Below are 21,016 nucleotides of genomic sequence, written 5' to 3' on the forward strand. Positions count from 1 at the left end.
TCTTTATGTCACGAAGTCTATCCTTGAAACTGCAACTCTTTTTAAGTCCCCCCTGCCCTTGCTCCCTCTACCCTCTGAGTGGGTCCATTCTCTCGGGAAACTGTGTAACCCATGACCCGGCATCCAGGGCTCTTCATGCAGTCTCGGCAGAGACACAGACCAAGAAAGCCTGAAGTGGTTTCCCTGTTGGGGAGGATTGGGCTATAGGGGTCTGTGCACCCTGAGGTCTCGGGAAGAGCTGTTAGTGCTTCCCCATATAGCACGATTTATGCTTTAATGATCTTTGGTTGGGGTGACAAAGCTGGTTTTAAATCTCACAGGAACCTGGACCTTCAGTGTGAAGAGTTCAGGAGATCAATGCATTGAGTCTCCCCATTTCTACTACATCTGGAGAGAGGGTTTCTCAAAGGAGCAGGTAAGTGATGCAGATCACCTGGTTTGCACTTAGCTATTTTAACCTCTCCAGAACCATCTGGTAGTGGTGGCAACTTTGTAACCATGGGCAGATAGTGAGGGCTTCTCTCTGCAGTCTTATTGGAGACATTGTGGTTGAGCTGGCTTCTTCAACTGATAGGCTGTCTTCTGGCAGCCCGCTGGCATCTGAGCCCTTTATAAATTGGTAATACATTTCTTGAGACTTATTTATCTGTGATCAAGGAGATTTTAAGAACCACTTTGGGCAATCAAGTGTTGCCTGAACTTGTGGGCTTCACTCCCCCTCTCAGGCTTTCTACCATGCCATGTTCCTTACATGTTTGGATCACAGCACAAACTTCTAATTAAAGATAAGAGCCAGTTTAGATGGTCCAAATACCACGCAGTTGAGCGTCAAAGGTTTTCCTCCACTGATTAAAAGGGAGTTGGATGTGAATCTGTATTTATGCACTTGAACTTGCACTCACTATTTCCCTGCGTTCTTTCAGGTTCTGTAGTCTGTGACTGCCTGAAAAAGAGTCCGAGTGAGCTCTGCCTTTCCTGAGGCAAGCACACCAGGGATGGTGTCCACGGCACCGAGCAGCACACACCAGAAGTGGTGACCTGCAGAGATGCCCGTGACACTGGGCAGCACAATCAGGGATGGTGTCCTGCAGAGATGCCCTTGACACTGGGCAGCACACATCAGGGATGGTGTCCTGCAGAGATGCCCGTGACACTGGGCAGCATACACCAAGGGTGGTGCCCTACAGAGGTGCCCATGACACTGGGCAGCACACACCAATGGTGGTGCCCTATAGAGGTGCCCATGACACTGGGCAGCACATACCAGGGGTAGTACCCTTCAGAGATGCCCATCACAGCCTCCATTTGTCCACTAAGGTGAAAGGAAATCTCCCTGAGCCCTACTTTCCCCCGCAGATTGATTGTTCTATGAGGCAAATGACATCTATTCATGAAGCAGGACTCCATAGGTGAACCACTCAGTCACCTGACACCACTCAGGCTCCATGGTAAGTGTGGCTCCGGATCCCAATTACTTTCAGGGCTATCAAAGCCACCTCTTTCACTCTTGGTCATTTATTTGAGTGATTGCTGCCCAGAGTGGCTTTCCTTTTGGAAGCAATCATCGGTGGGTGGGCGTAAAGGGCTTGACTCCTGCATTCACCTTGCTCCGTCTGCTTTCTGTGTAGGTCCCTCTTGGACTCCTCTCTCGGGTCCTTTGCTCCACAGCCCCAGTCTGAACTGGGCTATGTCAGCCCTTCCGTCGCATACTAAGATCCACATATGTAATCCCTCTAGCAAGGTCTAGGAAGGAGCTGGCTAAACAACCACTCGGGAACGTGCTCTTCGCAGAATCCTGCTGAGCTCACAGGGTCCACAAGGTGGCGCATGAGCTGCAGCCATGAAAGATGGCTGTGGGCCGCAAGGATGGGAAGCCACAAGAAATCAGACCAGTCTTTCACACATCCATGCTTAAATATTTCTGGCGTATATCCGTACCTAGGCTTTTCTACTTGGAAAGCAGGCTCAGTTTTCCGTGGCTTCCTTAATAAAGGGCATGGCATATATTTAAATTCTTGATAATTTGGCTTCATCCCCTGGACTTTAGCAGATTTTGCATTTGTCTTCAAAGCTCTAGTACCGTAAATAGATATTCTCTGGTGTTTATGAGAAAAATCGTACGTTCAACAAGGGATTTTATGTAGATTATACCGGGAACTCTCAAACTCCGAAATATGTAATCCTTCTAGAAGGAGGACAGAAGCATGTCTTACAAGCGACCTAATGAAAAGACATTTCAGTGTTTTACAGATCTGAAGGCAAGAGTTGTGTGTGTGTGGCTGTAGAGGGGTGTGGGTGTGGCTGTAGACGGGTGTGGGTGTGGTTGTAGAAGGTGTGGCTGTAGATGGTGTGGGTGTGGCTGTAGGTGGTGTGGGTGTGGCTGTAGGTGGTGTGGGTGTGGTTGTAGATGGTGTGAGTGTGGTTGTAGATGGTATGGGTGTGTTGTAGAAGGGTGTGATTGTAAAAGGTGTGGGTGTGGCTGTAGATGGTGTAGGTGTGTTGTAGAAGGGTGTGATTGTAAAAGGTGTGGGTGTGGCTGTAGATGGTGTGGGTGTAGTTGTAGACGGTGTGGGTGTGGCTATAGATGGTATGGGTGTGTTGTAGAAGGGTGTGGTTGTAAAAGGTGTGGGTGTGGCTGTAGATGGTGTGGGTGTGGTTGTAGATGGTGTGGGTGTGGCCGTAGATGGTATGGGTGTGGTTGTAAAAGGTGTGGGTGTGGCTGTAGATGGTATGGGTATGTTGTAGAAGGGTGTGGCTGTAGATGGTATGGGTGTGTTGTAGATGGTGTGGGTGTGGCTGTAGATGGTATGGGTGTGGCTGTGGAGGAGTGGCATCAGGGCACCTTGTGATGCTGGCACAGTTAAATATTATCTTCAGGGTGGTGACTACATAGAGCTACGTGTCCAAATGTCCTAGAGCTGAAAAGATACATACAGATAAGCTTGTGCAGGGACATCTCAACAAGCTTTGAGGATTCCATCAATGTCCATTTCCTATTTTTGATAGAGTTACTCAAGATGCTACCTTTGGGGGAAACTGAGTAATGGTACATTGGACTTCTCTGTAAACGTTTTGCAACTTCCTATGAAGCTTTCTGTAATTTGTAATTTGTTTAACTACAGAAGCACGTGTGTGTGTGTGTGTGTAGGTGTTTGGGATTCATACGCATACAGGTTTTCATATGTAGAGGTCAAGGTTCAGAGCAATCAAAGAAGAAATATAATTCATCACTGAACGGGAGCTCATAGGCTCAGCTAGACTCTCTGGACAATGAACTGCAGGTATATCGGTGTCGCTCCATACTTCCAGTTCTGTGGTTACCGACACACACTGCAGTGCCCAGCTTTTATGTGGGTGCTGGGGACCCACATTCAGGTCCTTGTGTTGACATGGCAAGCACTTTACCCACAGAGCAATCTTACCAGCGCCATGAATCTTTAAAAGGTATTCATCATGGTGTTTGGGTACACATAATAAAATGAGGACAGTGGTCAGCCCTTTAATATATCCATCATTTCCATGGTTTCCTTCATGTGTGTTGCAGTGCCCAACACCTCCTTTCTGAGCACATTTCAGTATTCTATACTATTAGCTGCAGTCCTCATTAGATGTCTAGACTACTCATTTCACATACTGAGTTTTCTGTCCTTTAACTGGTGATTTTTTTCAAAGTAAGGTGAAAAATTGATTTCTAAAATGTTCTGGGGATGAGAAGATTTAAGAAAAAAGGTTTTATAGCAGAAGAGGATTGGTGAGAACTCCGGGCTGACCTACCATCCCTGGGTTCAAAGCCTACTGTATCCTTGACAAGGGGATGGTCCCTATCAGTGCACTTTGGACCTATGCATTTTAATTGCCTGTTGATACCATGGAGGTTATAGCTACGATAATTTTAATTTTTTGCATGGGTGAAGCTGACAGCAATTAAATATTTCCAGCTAGCTAAAAGAGAAGATCGCGAATGTTCCTCTAACACACAAGTGACACATATTTGAGATTACCAATAAGCCTCATGATATGTTGTAAATGTGTATTGGAAGATCACACTGTACCCTGTAAGTATGTGTTGTCAAAGCACATTGAAAACAAATACAGGTGGACTGAAGACGGCTCAGTCAGGAAAATGTGGAAAATGAGAATTTGAGTTGGATCTCCAATACTTGTGTAAAAAGCCAGTTGTGGCAGTGGATAGCTGTAATTCTGATACTTGTGAGGTAGAGATAGGAGGATCCCTGAGGCTCCCTGGCCAGTCAGTCTAGAATAATCAGTGAGCTGAAGGTTCGCTGAGAGACCCTGTTTTCAGGGAGTAAGGTGGAAAGCAGAGGAAGAGAACAGAAGTCCTATCCTGGCCTCTACGTATATGTTCCAGTATGCATGCACTCACATGAATCACACACACACACACACACACATGCACACACACACATGTACACACACATGCACACATACACACACTCACACACACAGGCACACTGTGAGTAGAGATTGAGGAAGACACCTGAAATTGACCTTTGACCTCCATATTCATGTCTATCCAGGAATACATACACATGAGCACCCTTCAATGACACACAAATAATATCTGATAGTCAGTTTTTTGTCGACTTGACACAAACTAGAGTCTCTTGGAAGAGGGAACCTTAACTGAGGAACTGCCTCTATCAGATTAGCCTGTAGGCAGGTCTGTGGGGTGTTTTTTGGTTAATGATTGATGAAGGAGAGCCCAGTCCACTGTGGTCTGGGATTGTGTAAGAAAGCAGGCTGAGCAAGCCATGGGAGCAAGCCAGTAAACAACGTTCCTTCATGGTCTCTGTTTTGGCTCCTGCCTCCAGGTTCCTGTCTTGAGCTCCTGCCCTGATTTCATTCATGGTGGACTATAGCTATAAGCTGAAATAACCATTCTCTTGACATGTGGCTTTCGGTGAGTGTTTGCCACGGGGACACAGGCAGCTAGGATAAAGTTGCAGTCATGTGAACTTGTGTATACATAAAGAACGGAAATTCTGCTTATATTCACATAAAAGTGGCCATGTTTTCAGCTTTGACACCAGAGCCTTTCGAAGCTCTCATTTGTGTGTGTATGTCTGTATGTGTTTTAGAAACCATTGACAAAGGGAGCTTATTTTAAAATTCTGTTTGTGTTTATGTGTGGTGGTTTGAATCAGAAAGGTTCCCTACAGGCTCATGTGTTTAAACACATTGTCTCTGGTATGAGGCACTGTTTGGGGAGGCTATGGAACCTCTAGGAGGTGGAGCCTTGCTGGAGGAAGTATGTCCCTGGGAATAGCTTTTCAATGCTTATAGCTTGGCGCTGCATCCTGTTCCTTCTCTCCATGAAATGTCAGTCAGCTTCCTGTTCCTGCTTCCGTGTTCCCCTTCCCATTGCAGTGCCTTTTCGGCCATAAAGTACTGTATCTCCTGAAAACCCTATAGTGTTCAATCTTCATTCTCAGTTTGACTGGGTTTACCACCACCTAGGGGACACACCTTTGAGCATGTTTGTGAGTGTTTTTCTGGAGAAGTTTAACAGAGTAGGGAAGAGCTACTCCACTGGTAGGTGGAGCCGCCTGGCAGGCTGGGGTCCTGGACTGAATACGAAGGAGAAAGCAACCAAGAACCAGGATTCATCCCTTGCTACTTCTGTGTGCCAATGAAGTGTGACCTCTCAGTTTCCTGGACCACATCACAGTACAGCAGAGATGCTGAAAGTGATCTAGGCTTGTGTAGAAGAGGGACGGGGCAGACACAAGGAGGGAAGGGAAATAAGAGAGACTGGAGGCCAGCCAGCCACCACCTTTCTAATGGAAACCCTTCCTGAATGTAAAAAATTAAAACCCGCAGACCGCAAAGCTACTGGGTCCACACTCCTCTGTCCTCACCCCTTCCCAGCCTCTCCTCCCTTCTCATTTGCATCTACATTTAGCTCTACCTTCTCAACAGAGTTCCACCTCCAACCCTCTGCGGAAATGGGCACACTTTGCAGGTTATTTACCCTTTGATATGGCAGAACCCCCGTTTGAGGGAGGGAGCACCACCCACTAATTACTCACGCAGTAGGAAAAATAAATGGAGCTCCTTAGTGAGGATGCCATTCGCCAGTTAACTTGCTCTCAAGGCATTTCCTTATTGTGAAGTAACCTTGGATGCTGTCTCAGTGGGGAGCTCAGGTGCTTAAGTTTAGTGACTGCTGGCGTTTTTCTTGTGCATTGCTATTTTTATTAATTCTCTGAGAATTTCATGCAATGCATTTGGTTACATTCACTCCCCCCTCGATTTCTCCCCTAACTCCCTATAGATCTGCCCCACCTCTTTATCCTCCCAAACATTGTATCTTTTTTCTCTTTTAAATTTAACAACCATTGACTCAGTTTTTTGCTATCTAAACTTGTACTTTTGGGTGTGAGGCCATTCACTGGAGTGTGGGCGACCTCCCTGGACCAACTGCTGCTTGCCTGACTGGTTTCTGTGGGCAGGGCAGAGGACAGGAAACAAGGAAGCCTAGTTTCCCAGGACTTGTAAAAGAGCCCACATTTTATGACTGAATTTGTAAGAAGCGGGTTCTAAAAGGACCCTTATGAGCTGAGTCCCTTGACATAAATAGCTCCAGGTTCTTAATTAAGCTTTCTAACTGATGTTCTGGTCATTTTATGTTCATCTAGCTAATGGCAGAAGACTGAGTGGCTGAAGAGGGGTTTGCATCCACTAGGTCTGTTTCATAGTTGTGCTTGAAATGGGGGATTCCTAGCTCAGATTGGCTAGACTCTAAACCAATTGATAAGGGAGTTAAGACAAAGGCTGAGGACCTCTCAGTACCTAGAAGTAAGTCACTCAACTGAAAATATCAATGGGAGAGGGTGGTTCTAAACATGCAAAGGACACACCCCTTCCCTCCTTTCTATCCTTGTCTCTCACACACATCCTTGTTCTTTTAAGCCCAGCTTCTGAAGATGTAGGCCAGGACCCAGTACAGTACAGCAGAACTGAATGTGGAGGTGGTGAAAAGTTTGGTAACACCACCTGTTTCCGAACACATAATGACTAAAAATTCATCCAAGGTAGAATGCGTGATGAACTTGAAGCATGTCTAACATTGCTGTATGGGTTGCATTGCATGACTTCACTGCAGATGTGGTTCTGAACAGCAGCATGTGTGCTTCACACTGCACATGCCAGCTTTTCACATAACACCCAGCACTGCTTGGTATACATCTGTTCGGATTCCAGATGACTCCAGTCACGAATTGCAGGGTTTTTGCTGAATGCGCCAAGTTCTTCCCTGGTAAAGACATAATGTTTTAGTTCAGAGAATTCATGCTAATAGTTGAAATTGGATCAATAAATGAATGCATTTAAATTATTTTATTTTCATTTTTATTTATTTATTATTTTTTCTTGAGACTTTCATACCTGAATATTTACATCTTTTCTGCCCCACACTCTCCTGTCTAACTCCTCCTGTGTCCCTCTCTCAAATTCATGATCTCTTCTCCATATATATATATACACACATATATGCATGTTTATGTGTATATATATATATATATATGCTGATGAATCATCTTAATGTTGCTCATATGTGTATGTGTTTAGGGCTGGCTGCTTGGATTGGATGATCTAAAGAAAGATCGTGAGAACCTAAGGACCTGGATATCTGCCATGAGACAATGTCAGGGAGCACCCATGAAGTCTTAACAATATGGTCACCTAAACAAGACCTGCACAATGACAAGAGCTGACATCCCAGTGTGCATGAGGGAACTTTCACATGGCTCCACCCCTAGTGTCTACCGAGAAAGAGCCAGAGCTGTCCGGGATGGGCTCCCCCCATGAATCCCATTTGAATGAACAGCTTTTGAAAATGGGGTCTGAGGGTGTGAGGAGTAGGTGTCCTTCTTCTTGTGGGTGATGGACACGCTTATTTCTTGAACTTTCACTTCAAGGAACTTTTGTCATCTTCTAAACTTGAGTGTGTCACCACTGTCTTCACGTTGGGGAAATGATTACGCACTCTTGTCCCCAAGGTGTCCTCGAAGGTGTCCTGGGAGGTCAGCTGTTTGTGATGCCCAGGGTGATAGAGCTGTGCCTCTCAGGCTCTCTTGGCTCCTTTCATTGGTACTGCAGGGCACGTGAAGAGGGTGCAGTTAGCCAGGAAGGAGAAAAGTTCGAGTCTGTGCTTCACACTTTTTCAGGCAGCCTTGCCTCTGTAGTCCTAACGTTGTCCTGGCAACCCCACGGGCTCCTTCCGCTTTGCCTACAGACCTGCTTCGTGCCTGGTGCTGGGAGTGGCATCTGCCATTGCTGTGACATGGGTGGTCTCATGTCTTTCTCCAGCACACCGTGTGCCTGTGTACGCAGTTCCCACGTTAATATCCCTGTGCTTGAACTCTTGACCCAGTTTCTCTCCCTGATCCTAACTGATGATGCTCATCGAGTTTCTCAGAAATTCTTTAATTGATTAAAAGATAACTGATACTCCAGAGGACAGAAGGAAGAGGAGGGGGTGGGCCAGCCGGAGGGCAGATGGCAGGCACTAAAACATAGCTGCGTGGGAGGAATGTGTGCTAGTAGTCCATGGCTCGGCAGAGCTGACCCCAGTCGGGACATTCTATCATATCTTTTGTAGCCACAAAAGAGGCGACTTAAGGTTCCCAACTCAGATGATAAATCCGTAAAGAGACAGGGATGCTGCGCTCCTTGGCTTTCCCCCAACCCCAAGCAACTGTTTGTCTATTTTTTGAATTTAAACTTCCTGAAAGACTGTTGCTACTTCTGCATAATGGACATTGCTGGGTGCTGGAGATGGAAGGTACACAAGACAACTGTGTGTTGTCTTGACATTTAATGACAGCCAAAAACATAGGTGAGAGGTGTTCTTCCTGCCCTGAGCTCCTAAAGAAGGTGGCACCAGGGTGGAAACATTGCTTCTGACAGTGCCTAAATGCCAGATTCTTGGCTGATGTGAGCTCTGTCCATGATGGTGGTAGCAAACGAGGAGATGAACTTGAATCTTATGCCAGGCTGGCATTTTACACCCTCATGGTGCCCGGCTAGGATTGCAGGGCTGCTCTAAAGCTGACTAAAGCTCCCCCAAATCCCCTCAAAGGCATTTGTGCCTAAAATTCCTCAGGTGTGGTATCGCTGTCGCACATTTCTAGCAGCCTCAGCTCAGGGTTTCAAAGTGGACTGAAATGGCCCTGACTTGAGATAGCATTGACTGAATAAGAATGCCAAGTATTGCTCAGGGCCGCCGCCATGTCTTGCCGACACCAGGAGTTTCTGATGGGAACCGATTTTAGAAATTGGATTAGGAGGGCCCTCGTCGGATGCCGCTCTGTGCCCTGAGCGATGGTTCTTTAGGCAAAGCACAGTGTGGCCTCCACTTAAGCCCTGCAATGGCCTCATACAATTTGATGGATCGTTTAGCATTTATCAGCCTCTGAAGCTCCATGCCCAGAAGTGACATTTCCCTGGAATCAAAGTCTTTAAAAGCTTGCAGGAGCACTAGATGAGATGGGCGGGTGATTTATTGGGCTGCTAGGCGATTCGAAGTTTCTTTGACTGTGGCACAAATGCCGCTTAGTGCCCTGGATGATGATAAATGATGCTCTCGGAAGAGGGTGACCTCAGAGAAGGTCTGCTTCAGTGTGGCGAGCCAGACAATTTCCTTGGTAGAGAATAAAGTTCCCAACATTTTCTTCTTTGAAGGCAAGTCATGGGCCCTTTGAGGATTGAGTGATATAAAACTATGGATCCTTTCATTAGAAAGAGTGCATTTGTGGACGGGAAAATGGCTCAGTCAGCAATGTGCATGCCATACAATCATGAGTACATGAGTTCAAGTCCCTGAAATCCGTGCAAAAGCTGGGAACAATGGTACATGATTGTCTCCCCAGCATTGTGTGGAAAACAGAGAAAAACAAATCCTGGGGCTCACTAGCCAGCATACCAGGTCAGGTTAATAAACTCTAGGTTCAGCGAGAAACCATAAAGGGGAAGATGATTGGAAAGATAACTGACTTTGACCTGTGGTCTTCAAACATGTGATACACATGTGCATGCACAACAGCACCTGCCACACATGTGTATGACACACATACACACATACATTTGCACATCATTGTGTATACAGGCTCTGTAGGAGTTGAACTGCAAAGGAAGAATTGACCAAATAGATTACACCCTGCTGTGGATGCTGGAGAAATCGGTAGACACCCTGTGCTGTGTTGGCCTTCTGGGATATGTGTTCTGCATATACTGGGAAGCTGCTAAGGGCAGCATATGATCACAGAAGGTCAGGATGTGCTCAGATCAAACCTCATCAGGGCTGCAGCTTCACTATTGCACTTATTTATTTTGTGTGCATGTGTGTGCGCACGCTCACATGCACTCATACCATGCGTGCACATGTGACTGCTTGCGTACTTGTCATGGCACATATGTGGAGGTCAGAGGACAACTTGTGGGAATCACTTCTCTCTTCTGCCATGTAGGTCCCAGGGATGAAACTCAGGTGGTCAGACTTGATGGCAATGCCTTTACAATTAAGTCCTCGTGCCAGCCCCCACGGGGTAGCTGCTGTGCGGATGGCTGTATTTAATGCTGTCTGACATATTTGCATTTCATTTCAGATGTTTCTGAGTGGTTTTCTTCCCTACTATAGTCCAGAAACCTTCCAGCCTTACAGAAGCTTCATCTTTCCAAACCTCACATTCCTGTTCTTTCTTTCCCGTGATAACCCGCAGCATCTTATGTGGCTGGCTGCTTCATCTGTGACATCATCTCATCTTATCTCTTCCCTGGCCTCCGCTGTGGCCTCCTTTACTGGCCTCCTTTGCCAGCCCTGCAGTCTCGTGGGTGTTCTGTGTCCCGGAACTTCTACCTAGAACCTGATTTCGTTGTGTTCTGCCTTCTTCTCCAGATGACTCCATTCAGTTTGGTTGTCTTAAGGCTCTCCTGGATCCTGGTGTCTCAAACACTGGTCAGCATGGTGAACTCTGTCCCATGAATTCAGCCAATTATCTCAGCTATACAGTTGTGTAAATGAGCATTTGCATATAGAGGAAGCTGCTGATTGCCATAAGGACTATTTTTTTTTTCATTTTCCATCAGAACATTTGTAACACATCCTTACTGTTTTTTACAGCTTACCTTATCTTCGCAACCAAGCTCATCTGACAACGCAGTCAGAGTTCTAGATTTCTGAACCTCTAGCATTCCCCTGGCTCTCCCCATGTGCTTTACAGAGAGCAAATCAGCTACCCTTCTCAAGTGCAAGCATGGTACTTTCCCTGCTGCTCTTCTGTGACATTTTAAGCATCCTTCTGCAGCACCCAAGGTGACTTCATTACCCAGCCATAGCACATGCTTCTAGTTTCCGGCTAAAATCCGGGCATTCTCACTGTTGGAAAGAAAGAGAAGCAGGAAACTTCCTTCTATACTTCTGTTTCTCTCTAGCAGCTTCTGTTTTACATCCTCGTGTGTGTGTGTTTATGTGTGTGTGTGTGTGTGTGTGTGTGTGTTGGCATATTGAGGCCAGAGGTCAATGTATGGTGTCTTCCTCAATCTCTCTCCACCATACTTCTGGGACAAGGTCAGCCATGGAACTTGTTGCTTTCTGACTTAACAACCCTGGAAACATCCTGACTCTGTTTCCCCAAAACTGGGATTATAGTTTGTTGTTGACATGCCTGGCTTATTTATGTGGGTGCTGGGTGTCAAACTCAGTCCATGTGCTTGCTCTCTTACGGATAGAGCCGCCTTCCCAGTTTGCTCTCCCAGGCTCTCAGAGCCTGTACTTCATTATAGCTGCCCCCAGTCAGTGGCTGCGGTGGTTAGACTGATAATGTCCCTCATAGTCTTGGGGATTTGAATGCTTAGTCCCTGTTTGGTGGCACTGCTTGGAGAGGCGTAGGGCCTGGTTGGAGAAAGTGTGTCACTGGAGGTGATATTAAACTCTCAAAAGTCACGTCACGTTGATCTCCCTCTGCTTGGTTTGAGAAGGGCAGCTCCAGCCTCTTCTGCTCTCACGTCTGCTGCTACTGCCATGGTGGACTTTTAACCAAGCAGGGAAAGTTGCCTCCATCAATCGAAAAACCACTAGTACAGCGACTGGCTTTCTATTTTTATAATATGTGCAGCTTAACTCCTTTGGGACTAGAGAAAAGTTCTAGAGAAATTACAAGACAAATTAACTATTTCTCTCAGGTATGCTGACTTACCTTTCCGGTCAGATATAAGCTCTTTGGGAACAGGGAGCCAATTAACGGCACTTACAGCCTCCTCCCTTCCTCCACCTCTGGCCTTCTGCTTTATTCCATCTCTGGAGGAACTTGCACTAATCCACCAGCTGTGTCAAGTGCCGGGAGGTCAGAGGGAGTTCGACGGCAAGACAGTGGCTCTCTTACTGTAGAACTGTGAGGCAGGACGAAGGAGGGAGTGAAGGGCTTCCAGCTGTGAAAGAGACGTGCCAACGCAGAGTTCCAGTTTGGGCAGAACTGCACTATTCTAATGAATTTTGAAAGCTATGGCAAGCTAACTTCATTGCTTTTGGGTTAGTAATTGACAGAATAGTGTCTTAGTTGCTTGCAAGAGTAAATATAATTTCCCGAAGTGCTTAGCTGTCTCGCAGACTGTAGCTGGGAGAATCATCCTTAATAGAAAATAATGATATTCCTAACTAGAATGGACACCATGCAAGGTAAACCCTTGCCTGTCTGCCGTTTCCCCAACAGACATCTTCTGCTCAGTTTTGTCTGACACACAGTAGAATGGCAAGTCAAAGAACATTAAAGGAGAAATTCTTGCTGTTTTAGGCTCCTCACTCAGCTTCAAACACAGCCGTTAAAATGAGGTGCGTGGCTTGGTCCTCTGTGATGCCACGCTCAGGAGCTGAGAACGACTTACAACATCTATGCTTCAAAGCTTTGTCTTCGAAAAACAGAAGGCAAATGCCTGCTAGGTCATGGCCCAGAGCTTCCTTGCTAACGTGAGTCTAGTGATCCACCAGGCAGGAACTGTGCACGGAGCTTAGTGCTCTGAATGTAGGGACAATTTAAGCGTGTCATGTAAATTTGAAGTTGCTGATTCTGAGAGAACCAAGCAACTAGATTCATCTTAGACAGAAGTAGGCTATTTCTATCCTGATTAACACTCTTAAATGGCTTGTGGGGATGAGTGTCGTAGTGGCAGCTAAAATGTAAATGTACACAAGACAAAGTCTATAAATACATATAAAAATATAAACATATACAACACACAAAGTAAAAACATATATAAAATATAAATCCTCTTTTCTCTTCAAACGTAGGATCAGAGGAGCTAGAGGTAAATGTGAGGTTTTTTTTTGTTTGTTTGTTTCTTTGGTTTTTTTTTTTCTTTGTAGACAATGACAATGAGATTGGGAGCCTGCATCCAGGGCCTTCCCCAGACCCATGTGGTTCACTGTGGTAAGATTAATATATCGTAAAGTTTCCCATCATGACTGTTTCAGAGTGCAGGTTATTGGGTTGTGTACATCCGTAATGCTGAGTGGCCATTGGCCCCATCCACCTCCAAACCTCTTCATCTTACCAAATGAAAGTTCTTTGCCAATGAAACAAAGGCCCCCAACTCTCTCCAGCCCTCAGCAGCATCTTATCTCCACACTTTTCACGAAGGACTGCAAGAAGCCCATTTGCTTTTGTAAATGGCTTATTACAATATGACGTCCTCAGGTGCGTCCAGGCTGTATGAGGATTCTCTTCCTGTTATGACTCTACAGCATGGACGGACCACTTTTTGCTTACCTGTCAATGGGTATTTGAGTAGTTCCTATAGTTTTCCACCTAGAAACTGCCACACTATTCTCCCCAGTGGGCACACCCCCACTGTTCAGTTCTCCCACATTGTGCAGGTCTCCAGTCTCTCCCATTCTGCCCACATTTTAAAATTTTTTTTCCTTGGCTTTCTGTTTGTTTTCAGTGTTTCATGAGCCTTTGAGACAATGTCACGAACGTCTAATCTGGGGTTGAGCAGTCAACTGTCACCTACAATCAGCAGCATGAATCTGTATGGAAGTCATCTCAAGGATAATATAATTACTATTATATTTTGGTTTTGATGATTTTTTGGTTTTACTAGTGTTTAAGAATTTTATACATGCATATAACTTGTTTTGAACAACCCCACCCCATTCCCTTTCCTCTAACCCTTCCCCACCCCTCCACCACTTTCCCTCCTAGCGTCATTACTTTGTTTTAAAGCATACCGAGTCCAGTTAGTGCTGCCAGCATATGCATGGGTGTAGGACCATCTTCCGGAGCACAGGTAGCATCTCGGGAGCTGCAGCCTTGAAGAAAACTGACTCTTCCTTGCCTAGCAGCCATCAATTTCCAGAGCTCATCAGGTAGGGGCTTGGGTTTAATGGACCTCTCCCCTGTCTCTTGCGGGATTGGCTGAGTTGATAATGTGCCAGTCTTGACCATGTAGTCATGGCTGTTGTGAATCCTGTGTGCAGCAGCACTGTCATGCCTACAGGCACTGTTTTGTTTCAGATGCTCACTCTTTCTGGCTCTTACAGTCTTGTGGCCTCCTTCCCCTCAGAGATCCCTGAGTCTTAGGGGTAGAAGGTATGATATAGATGCCCCATTTAGAGATGAACACTCCATGGTCTCATAATCTCTGTATGTTAAGTTGTTGGCCTTTGTATTAATTGCTATCCAGTATTACTGAGGGTTGAGAGATGCACTAATCTATGGGTATAACAATTATTCATCAGGAGTCAGTTTACACTATGCTCATTGAGCAGAGCAATAGTTTTCTCTGCAGGGTGTATAACTACCTAACAGGTTCTTGAATACAATTAGAAATGGTTGCTCCCATAGCAATGGTGTCAACATTGCACCAGTGGGCACGTCCTGTCAGGCCAGTCAGAATTACAGATCACAAGTTTCATAGCTGGGTAAAGACTGTTGATGGCTTCCCCACCCCTAGCAGCTTACACAACACCTTCCAGTACAATGACAACTTGCTAGCAAAGTCAGTTCCGGCTTAATCTCACAAGTATGTGCTATATTCAGCAAGGTCTTACTGTCAAGCTCTAGAAAGTACCCAGAAGCTGTGGCAATAGACTGTGAGGTATGAAGGGCAATGGAATAACTATTTTATTTTTTGAGGCATTTTTTCCTATATAGCCTCATCTGGCACCATCTCCTAGTTTTCTAGTTCTCTGGCTTTAGTCTTCTGATTGCTGGGACTATGGATGGGCACTGTCAAGTCTGGGTATCATTTCAACTTCTATTTCTTAGTGATTAATGGTGATGAGCATCTCTTTTGTGTTCACTGACCATTTTCTTTTTTTATTGATTTTATTGAGCTATACATTTTTCTCTGCTCCCCTCTCTGCTTCTCCCCTTCCCTCCTACCCTATCCCGTGGTCCCCAAGCTCCAAATTTACTCAGGAGATCTTGTTTTTTTTCTACTTTCCATGTAGATTAGATCCATGTATGTCTTTCTTAGGGCCCTCTTTGTTGTCTAGGTTCTCTGGGATTATGAATTTTAGACTTGTTTTCTTTGCTTTATGCCTAAAAGTCACTTATGCCTGAGTGCATATTAGATTTGTCTTTCTGGGTCTGTGTTACCTCATTCAAAATGATGTTTTAAATTGCCTGCAAATTTCAAGATATTGTTATTTTTTCTGCTCCTTTGTGTAAATGTACCACATTTTCCTTATCCATTCTACGGTCAAGGGGCATTTAGGTTTTTTCCAGATTCTGGCTATAACAAACAATGATGCTCTGTGAACATAGTTGAGCACATGTCCTTGTTGCACGGTTGAGCATCTTTTGGATATATACACAAAATTGGTATTGCTGGGTCTTGAGGAAGGTTGTTTCCTAATTTTCTGAGAAATCACCACACTGATATCCAAAGGGGCTGTACCAGCTTGCACACCCACCAGCAATGCAGGCTTTACCCCACAGCCTGTCCAGCATAAGCTGTCATCAGTGTTTTTGATCTTGACCATTCTTACAGGTGTAAGATGGAATCTCAGAGTTGTTTTGAATTGCATTTCTCTGATGGCTAAGGATGTTAAACATTTTCTTAAGGGTCTTTTAGTCATTTTAGATTAGTCTGTTGAGAGTTCTCTGTTTAGGTCTGTACCCCCTTTTTTCATTGGATTATTTGTTCTTTTGATGACCAATTTCTTGAGTGTATTGTATGTTTTGAAGATCAGTCCTATGTCTAATGTGGTGTTGGTGAAGATCTTTTCCCATTCTGTAGGCTGTTGTTTTGTGTTGTTGACAAAGTCCTTTGCTTTCCAGAAGCTTCTCAGTTTCAGGAGGTTCCATTTATTAATTGTTTCTCTCAGTGTCTGTGCTACAGGGGTTACATTTAGGAAATGGTCTCCTTTGCCAATGCGTTCTAGTGTACTCCCAGTTTCTCTTCTATGAGGTTCAGTGTGGCTGGCCTTATGTTGAGGTCTTTGATCCATTTGGACTTGAGTTTTATGCATGGTGATAGATTTGGATCTATTTTCATTCTTCTACATGTTGACATCCAGTTATGCCAGCACCATTTGTTGAATATGTTTTCTTTTTTCAATTTGATATTTTTTGCTTCTTTATCAAAAAAAATCAGGTGTTCATAGGTGTATGGAATAATGTCCATGTCTTCAGTTTGGGTCCACTGATCCTCCTGTCCTTTTTTATACCAATACCAGGCTGTTTTCAGTATTATAGCTCTGTAGTAGAGTTTGAAGTCAGGGATTGTGATGCCTCCAGAAGTTCCTTTATTATACAGGATTGTTTTGGCTCTCCTGGGTTTTTTTCTTAAGCTTTTTGATATGAAGTTCTTTTGAGTTCTGTGAAGAATTTTTCTGGGATTTTGATATGGATTGCATTGAATCTGTAGATTGCTTTTGGTAAGATTGCCATTTTTACTGTGTTAATTCTACCTACCTAAGAGCATAAGAGATCTTTCCATTTTCTGATGTCTTCTTCAATTTCTTTTTTCAAAGATTTAAAGTTCTTATCATACAGGCCTTCCACTTGTTTGGTTAGAGTTACTCCGAGATATTTTATGCTCTTTGTGGCTATTGTGAATGGTGATGTCTCTCTGATTTCTTTCTCAGCCCATTTATCATCAGTGTACAGGAGGGTTACTGATTTTTTTGAGTTAATCTTATATCCTGCTACATTAATGAAAGTGTTTATGAGTTATAGAAGTTCCTTGGTAGAATATTTGGGGTGCTTATGTAAACGATTATATCATCAACAAATAGTGATAGTTTGCTTTCTTTTCTGATTTGTATCCCCTTGATCTCCTTTTGTTGTCTTATTGCTCTAGCTAGAACCTAAAGAACTATATTGAATAAATATGGAGAGAGTGAACAGCCTTGTCTTGTTTCTGATTTCAGTGGGATCGCTATGAATTTCTCTCCATTTAGTTTGATGTTGGCTGTTGGATTGCTGTATATTGCCTTTATTATGTTTAGGTATGTTCCTTGTATCCCTGCTCTCTCCAAGGCCTTTATCATGAAGGGATGTTGTTATTTTGTTGAAGGCTTTTTTAGCATCTAGTGAGATGATCATGTGGTTTTTATTTTTCAGTTTGTTTATATGGTGGATTACGTTGGCAGATTTTTCGTATGGTGAACCATCCCTGCATCTCTGGGATGAAACCAACTTGATCATGGTGGATGATTTTCCTGATGTGTTCTTGGATTCGATTTGTCAGTATTATATTAAGTATTTTTGCATCAATGTTCATGAGTGAGATTGTTCTGTAATTCTCTTTCTTAGTAATGTCTTTCTGTGGTTTGGGTATCAGGGTAATTGCAGCCTCATAAAAAGAGTTTGGTAATGTTCTGTCTGTTTCTCTTGCATGGAACAATTTGAGGAGTATTGGTTCTTCTCTGAAAATCTGTAGAATTCTGAGCTGAAACCATTGAGTCCTGGACTTGTTTTGGTTGGGAGACTTTTGATGACTGTTTGTATTTCTTTAGCAGTTAAAGGTTTGTTTAATTTGCTTATCTGATCTTGATTTAATTTTGTTAAGTGATGTTTATCCAGAAAGTTGTCCATTTCCTTTAAATTTTCCAATTTTGTGAAGTAAAGATTTTTGAAATATGCCCTGATGATTCTCCGGATTTTCTCCTTGTCTGTTGTTATGCCCCCCCTTTTAATTTCTGATTTTGTTAATTTGGATATTCTCTTTCTGCCTTTTGGTTAATTTGGATAAAGGTTTATCTTTTTGTTGATTTTCTCGAAGAACCAACTCTTTATCTCATTGATTCTTTGTATTGTTTTTTTGTTTTTATTTTGTTAATTTCAGCTCTCAATTTCATTATTTTCTGCCATCTAGTTCTGTGTGAGTTTGCTTCTTTTTGTTCTAGAGTTTTCAAATGTTCTGTTAACTCACTAGTGTGGGATTTTTTTCAGCTTCTTTATGTAGGAATTTAGTGCTATGAACTTTCCTCTTAACACTGCTTCGTTGTGGCTCATAAATTTGGGTATGTTGTGTGGTCATTTTCATTGAATATTAGGAAGTCTTTAATTTTCCTTTATTTATTCCTTGACCCATTGATGAGTCAGGTGAATATTGATTACTTTCCAAGTATTTGTGGGCTTTCTGGAATTAGTGTTGCTTTTGAATTATAATTTTAAGCCACTGTGATCTGAGAAGATACATGGGGTTATCCCCCCCACTTTTGTATCTGTTGAGGTTTGCTTTGTTACCGAGTGCATGATCAATTTTTGAGAAGGTTCCACGAAGTGCTGAGAAGAAAATATATTCTTTTCTGGTTGGATGGAATGTTCTCTAGATGTCTGTTAAATCTATTTGAGTCATAACATCTGTTAGCAGATGCTAGTTTCCTTATTTCTCTGTTAATTTTCTGTCTGAAAGACCTGTCCAATGGTGAGAGTGGTGAGTTGAGTCCATTTACATTAAGGGATACTAATGACCAGTGATTGCTATCTCCTGTTAATTTAATTTTCATTGTTGGTGATTTTTTTGTGTCTTTTTCCCTTTTTTGGGATTTGCTGCTGTGAGATCATCTGTTGTATGTGTTTTTGTAGATGCATGCAGCTAACTTCCTTGGGTTGGAGATTTCCTTCTAGTACTTTGTGTAGGGCTGGGTTTGTGGCTAGGTATTGGTTAAATCTGGTTCTCTCATGGACTATCATGTTTTGACCGTCTATGCTGATTAAAAGTTTTGCTGAGTATAGTAATCTGGGCTGGCATCTTAGTGTTTGTATAATCACTTAATTATACAAATTATATAAATTTGTAAATTATACAAATTACTTAATTATACTTAATTAATCTTAATGCTGGACTCTTAATGTTTGTATAACGCTTGACCATGACCTTCTGGTTTTCATTGTTTCCATTGTCTATCTTCTTTGGAGGAATACGTCTTGTGATGGCCATTCTTGGTTGTCAACTTGATTATATCTGGAACTAAAGATGAAAATATGTGAAATATTTTTACTTACTTTGAAATGGGAAGATTTGCTTCTAATCCAGACCTTTAGGGTAACAAAACACACCTTTAATTCGAATCTTTTGAGTTGGGAAGACCCACTTTTACTCTGGGTCACACCTTCTGCTGGAAGTGTATATAAGAACATGGAAGAAGGAAGCTTTATGTCTGCTTGCTCTTACCCTGCTAGCAACTTTATTCCTTTGCTAGCATTATAGCCTATTTCTTCGGGATTCTGACATATACTGAATACCAATGGAGACATCCAACCTCATAGACTGAACAACTACATGATTCTTGGGCTTTCCATTCATAAACAGTCTTTGTTGGAATAGCTGGATCACAGCCTATAATAAGTTCATATATATATATGTATGTGTGTGTGTGTGTTTCTTTCTTTGTTTCTGAGTTTTTTAATTCCTCTATCTAATTTGTGAGTGTTTTTTGTTTTGTTTTTGCAAATATGACTTTGTGAATATTTTCTCTTATTTTAGGTTGGTCTTTCTACTGTGCTGATACAGTCTTTTAATATGTAAAATTTATAATTTTGGGTAAATCTGATTTCTCCACTCTCTCTTGCTGCCGATGTCTTGATGTCATTCAAATTATCGTCACCAGAGCCCAGGTGTGCAGGATGGCCCCGGGGAGGTGGTGCAGGATGGCCCCGGGAGGCCGTCTACGAGGTGGCAGATGAGAAGGTTGGAGGAGCACAGAGGAAGGTACGCCTCAGGTTGGATTCAAGAATCAGAACGGGAAACACAGAACCTGGCGGCCTAACCACCAGCAAGCCTTCCCTGGGAGCCTTTGCTAGGGAGAAGGTTTTGCATTTTGGAGGAAACTGAAGATCCAGCAGAATTATAAGAAATTGCTATGGAAGGTAAAGAAGGCGCCAGCATCCCAGGATTCCCAGTTCACGGATCATTACCCAGAGCATCTGAAACACCTCTATTTAGCTGAAGAAGAAAGACTCAGGAAAGAGCAGAGAAAGGTTGGCCTGCCTGGGTCAGAAGAACAGGCTGACCAGCCCTTGCCGGAAGAAGGGTACAACTCTGAGCGAAGTTGGAAGAACGAACAGTCTAGTGATTACCAGCATCAGCCGGAACCACCGTGTACACCACATTCTGTTACTATTCCACAGATACAAGCAAAGCGTGCTGCTGAGAAATTCGGATCTGAAATGAGAAAGCAAGGAGAAGGAACTCAACGGCTCTACAAAACGAAAAACTGAAAGTTTTCAAAACGCTGAATAAAAAGACCAAAAAGGGCCAGCCAAACCTGCATTTACAAATGGAGTACTTTCTTCAGAAAATACAAGAAAAGAGGTATATTAGACAGACTGTCTAATAAACTTTGACTGACGATTGCATCCTTTTGTATGTGTATTGGGAGCTCCTACCAGTGAACTAAATTTGCTGACATCAATGGATTGGTGAATTGTGTTTTTGTTTTTGTAATAGAAAAAAATCATATATGTATTTTTTCACAAAGAATGACTTTGTCATGAAGACCTTAAAAAACCCTCAATGGAATTTGAAATAAACTATTTTGAAA

General features: G+C 43.3%; 1 pseudogene; it reads left to right on the forward strand.

Annotated features, from left to right (window-relative positions):
* The first annotated feature begins 13,699 nt into the window (after nt 1-13,699).
* Nucleotides 13,700-20,809, forward strand: LOC146894394 (thyroid transcription factor 1-associated protein 26 pseudogene; annotated as a pseudogene).
* The last annotated feature ends 207 nt before the right edge of the window (nt 20,810-21,016 follow it).

This window comes from Myodes glareolus, chromosome 6, assembly GCF_982192425.1.
Source record: "Myodes glareolus chromosome 6, mMyoGla1.1, whole genome shotgun sequence".
Classification (NCBI taxonomy): domain Eukaryota; kingdom Metazoa; phylum Chordata; class Mammalia; order Rodentia; family Cricetidae; genus Myodes; species Myodes glareolus.